This window comes from Phascolarctos cinereus, unplaced genomic scaffold (assembly GCF_003287225.1).
Source record: "Phascolarctos cinereus isolate Bilbo 61053 unplaced genomic scaffold, phaCin_HiC Scaffold_3;HRSCAF=262, whole genome shotgun sequence".
NCBI classification, from domain to species: domain Eukaryota; kingdom Metazoa; phylum Chordata; class Mammalia; order Diprotodontia; family Phascolarctidae; genus Phascolarctos; species Phascolarctos cinereus.
Window position 1 is genome coordinate 101500519 of NW_027555736.1, and position 5567 is coordinate 101506085.

Below are 5567 nucleotides of genomic sequence, written 5' to 3' on the forward strand. Positions count from 1 at the left end.
ACATACATACAGATTCACAGAGTCCACCCTTGTTATTTGTTCTTTAGTAAATGACCCAAAGGTAAGGTATTCCAGGGTAAATACTTTTCACTAACAATTCTAATGATATGGTTGACTTTATTTTAAAACAAAGCATGATTTTTGCAAACAAAATCATGGCTGCTTTAAATTGGATGAAAAAGCTGGAATTTGGGAAATAACCAAAGAGGTGAAAGAAAGTTGCTTTTTAAATGGGTTTGTCCACACTAGCTACTGATACTGGGCACAAAGTGATGGTGCTCTCTGTTCCATATGGGAGCAGAGACACAAATTTTCAGTCATTTCACCATCTTAAATTATTTTTGGGGGGAGGGGAGGCAATGGGTAGTAGGAAGGTGGATCTGTGATTTCATTGGTATAGAGACTTTATTGTTCAGTGGTTTAGTATGTCTGGCTCTTTGTGAGTCTGTGGACAGTGGGGTTTTCTTGGTAAAGATACTGGAGTGTTTGGTCATTTCCTTTTCCAGTGGATTAAGGCAAACAGAGGTTAAATGACTTGACCAGAGTCACTGGATTTGAACTTAAAGACTCCCTAATTCCAAGCTTAGCACTCTATCCCCTGTGCCACTGGCTATTTGTGCCATAGGGACCTGCCAGTGAATAAAATCCATCAATCAATGAAGACTGCCTAGATATCTGTACCTTAGAGCCTTCAGGAATTGCCTGGGGGCAGTGGGAGGTTAAGTTACCTACCAAGATCACATACCCAATAGACATTAGCTGGGTAGTGCAGTGGATAGAGTACTGGGTATGGAGTCAGGAAGACTCACCTTCTTGGGTTCAAATTCAACCTCACTAGCTGTGTGATCCTGGGCAAGCCATTTAACCTGTTTGCTTCAGATCTTCATCTGTAAAATGAATTGGAGAAGGAAGCGGCAAACAATTACAGTTTTTTTTTTTTACCAAGAACAAGCTAATGGGGTCGTGGAGAATTGGACACAACTGAACAACAACAGTCAGGAAGATCTGAGTTCAAATCTTGACCTTAGATACTTGCTAGCTGTGTGACCCTGGGCAAGTCATTTAACCTCTATTTGCCTCAGTTTCTTCATCTATAAAATAGGGATAATAATAACACCTACCTCCCAGAGTTTTGAGGATCAAATGAGATAATAATTGTAAAGTGCTTAGCACAGGGCCTGGCACAAAGCCAGTGCTGTGTAAACATTTTCCATTATTGTTTAGTATATATTGAACCTAGATCTTCTTGACTCCAAGGCCTGCCCTCTATCCAGGATATCGGGAAACCTCTCTAACAGAGTAATAAATATGAGGTGCCATAGACACACCAGAATAGATACATCTATTCTAATAGAGATGTGTGTTCTAGTAATATGTCTAGTCTGATAGATTTTGATGTTCAGTCACGTTCAATCACGTTGAGTAGTTTTCAGTTGTGTCCGACTCTTTGTGACCCCACTGGCTTCCTGACTTCCAGTCTTCCTGACTCCAGGCCTGGCGCGCTATACACTGCACCATCCAGCTACTCCAGTCTCATAGATACATCTGTACATGAGCTATGCCACAGTCACACCAGGAAGCCCCAATTACAGACTAGCCGACTCCCCACTAATGAAAAGAAGTAGTGATTGAGATGACCGTGGGAAGAGCCCTGGAGACCAGAGTTCTAGGCCCGCTGTCTCCACAGTGTGATCTTGGGCAAATCTTTAAATGAGAGCCTTGGACCCGATCATCTTTGAGGTCCCTCTCAGCTCCAATATCTTGTGATAATGCAGATTTGTTGGCATTGGTTGGCTTAGATGAAGACATGAATGGCCAGAGAGGAAGGGCCTAGCTGATGCAGGGTCAAGGTTAAAGACACAGCTGTGAAGGCCCTCCCAGACGTTCATCAGGTCTAACCCCATGACTCAGAGGTTACATCCCTGTGATCTCCCCTTCTTTAGATGGCTTAAGGAACATTGTGAGAGCTTGCTGCACATTCAGGCTGCGTTCTCTATTGTAAGAACAACATCTGCAGGGTCTGGGCTTCCACATGCCACGCTAGGAGAAAATTGTAACTTGTTCCCTCCAGGGGATCCTGACAGAGAACTGGGTTAGTGTTTAATTAAGCTGCCTATAAACTGTGCTGGGGCATCTGAGAAAGAGCTTGAATGTTGCAATTAAAGCCAGTGGCTATATTTTTGCCTTATATTCTCTATGGGGGTTTGCGAGCTAGAGTCAAGTTTGCATTTTGTTTGGGTTTTGCTGTTTTCTTCATCTCCCTTAAATCACTCTGAATGGTGCTGCAGAAGAACAAAGTGGATAGAACTGGAGAAAATGGATTTAATATCTACCCTTCACATCTTCTCTCAGAGAAGTGGAAGAAATTTGTCACTGGATGGTAGATTTACAGAATCACTGAATGTTAGAGTTGATAATATAATAATAATGATAAAAGTGATAATTCACTCTTACATAAAGCTTTGAGTACTTTCCTCACAACTATCCTATGAGGTAGGTATTATTATCATCCCTGCTTTACAGATAAAGAAACCAAAATGCAGAGATGTGAAGGTTATTGAACCAGGAACACTCAGTTAGTAAGTAAGGCAGCTAGAGGTGGTGAAATGGTTAGAGTGCTGACCTAGTGTCAGGAAGACATGAGTTCAGATATGAGTAGCTCTGTGACCCTGAGCAAGCCACTTAATCTCTGTTTGCCTCAGTTTCCTCATCTGTAAAGTGGGGATATGAGTACCTATCTTGCAGGATTGTTGGGAGGATATGTAAAGTACTAACCTTAAAGCAATGTGTAAATATCACTAAATATCAGAGCTGAGGTCTTCTGATAGAATTGTAAAGGATCTTTGCTATCATTTAATCCAACCCTCTCAATGTATAGATACCTTTAAATTTTCGCTTTTTTTGGGAGGGTGATTAACATAATAAAACATTATTAAACAGACAGACCAGAGGTTAACCGTCTAAGTATTTGCCTCTAGACTCAGCAACTTGGGTTCCTAGGTAACTTATTCCAGGGAAGCTATTGCCCAAATCATGTTTGAAACTTGGATTTAGAGCCCGAAGACCTGAGTACTAGTACCAGAAAATGTGAGTTCTAAGTACCAGAACACCTGAGTTCTAGTTTCAGAAGATCTAGGTTCTAGTCCCAGTAGTGACTTTAGGGAAACCATTTCGTCTCGTAGCTGAGGTTTCTTCTTTTCTTCAAAGGAGTAGTAACATCAGCAACCATCAATAGGGTTGCTTAGAAGATTGGATGACAGAATGCATTTAAAACACATGATATAATAACTGTAAAGAGTCAGGTAACTGGTATCAGTCATTATTATTCATATGTTTCTGATGAGCAACACAAGAAATGCATTACTTGATAGTCACATCTCTTTTTAACTCAAATGGTATCATTCAGCTTGCTCTTCCCTTTTTCACCAGATGTGTCCCCAAAGAACTTGGCAGTTTCCACAAAATCAATTTGTTCTCCGAAGTGAAGATTTGTTATCACTGGTAAGATTCAAAAGAATGTGCTATAGGCTCTGAAGGTTGTTCCCAAAGAGGAGTTCCAAATGTGTTCTAAGGGGAGTTATGGCAGCCTCTTTGGAATAAGTGTATAGCCTCTCAGGGTGACTGCTTTGAAGGGATAACGCTCATCTGAATGTAGACAGTTCGGAAGTTTTGCTACAAAATCCATTGCAATACAGTATAATTCACACCTTTTGCTGTCTTTTCTCCAAATTCTCTCTCTTCTTTTCTTTTGAAATGTTCTCATGGAACCTTCTGTTCTGAGCATGGTGGGGTGGGGTGTGGTTGCACCTTAAACTGAAGGCTGATTTTATTCTATTTTCCCATGAATCATTATGTGCTGGGTAAAGTGAATAGGGCAGTTCTAACCCTCCTTGGAAAAATTGAAGCAGGAGAAATATGTATGGGAACTGTCTCTTGCTTCAAAGGAAGAACTGATGGTTAGGTCATAATCTGGGTGAGAAGAGCAGGCAAGAGAAGAGAAAAGAGGGTAATGGGACGTTTAATTGTAGTGCCACTTTATATTGAAATACATTCATTACATCTATGTTTTAAAAATGAATTGTGAATATTTTAGGGCAGGTAGTCCCAGGCTAAGTAGTCCCATTTTACAGATATGAAAATGGAGGCACAGAGAAATCAGTGACTTCTCCAAAGTCACATAGCTAGTTATTGGCAGAGCTGGGACTAGAACCAAGATTTTCTGACTTCTAGGCCAGTGCTCTTTTCCCTAGAACTCTCTGTGGTTCTCTTTGCATTTTCCAGTGGTTGAAAATGTAGCTATTTTCGGCTGACTCAGGACAATCCAAGTGACCTGCCATCCCAGGTATTTAAGACCTCCTCAGGTGATAACAAAGTCTTGTTTATTTTGTATGTAGCCTCTCTACTGAATTACTTGTAATTTTCTTTTTTTTAATATTTAATTTTTATTTTGTTTTTTCCTCAATTACATGAAAACAAAACATTTTAAACATTTGATTTAAAAAATTGAATTTTTTATTCCCTACCTTCTCCCTTCATAAAGGAGTTTGTAAAGAACTCCCATTCATAATTTTTATCTGTTTTAGTAAGAAGTACATTTACTAAGAGAAAGAGCTTTTTGAAGAAAAGGATGAACATGGGGGAGATCCTCGGGAACCCTTCCATTCCCTGGGGCTTCCATAGCTCAAGTGCATGGAAATGGGATGCGGGACATTGTCATACAGTCAGGAGGTAAATTTCTATTAAGACACTGGATTGCCTCATGCAATCTGCCTGCATGGGTAATTTTTGTCAGTAGATGGCAATGTTTGTTACGGAGTTGCCAACACCCTAGTAACACTTTTAAGGAAGTTGAAAAGGAGCTTAGAACTTTCAGTCCCTAGGATAGTTTAGGGAAGGATAGGAAGATGCAGCATTCACTGGAAATGAGGCATTTTGGGTTATAAAGCAACCTAGGTCACATGGAATTCTAGAATTTATCTAGTTCAGCTCCCTATGAGTCTTTACTCTTACCTTCTTTACCTGAAGAACCGGTCCTTGTTCTCACATGGTCACAGAGGCAGAGCTGGAAGGGACTTTAGGAAACCTCTAGTCAAGGGATTCTTATTCTAGGGTTCACCAACTACCAGTTTGGGAGAGATTTTAAAGGGTTTGAGAATTTATTTTATTTTATTTAATTTTTTTTTGTATTTTGTTAGGCAATGGGGTTAAGTGACTTGCCCGGGGTCACAGAGCTAGTAAGTGTCAAATATTTGAGGCTAGATTTGAACTCAGGTCCTCCTGACTCCAGGGCCAGTACTCTATCCACTGTGCCACTTAGCTGCCCCAAGAATCTATCTATTTATTCATTCATTCATTCATTCATTCATTCATTCATCCATTTATTTATTTATTTATTTTTTGCAGTGGGGTTAAGTGACTTGCCCAGGGTCACACAGCTAGTAAGTGTTATATGTCTGAGGTCAGACTTGAACTCAGGTCCTCCTGAATCCAGGGCGGGTGCTCTATCCACTGAGCCATGTAGCTGCCCCCCCCCCGAATTTATTTTTAAAAAATATTTTGATCATTGT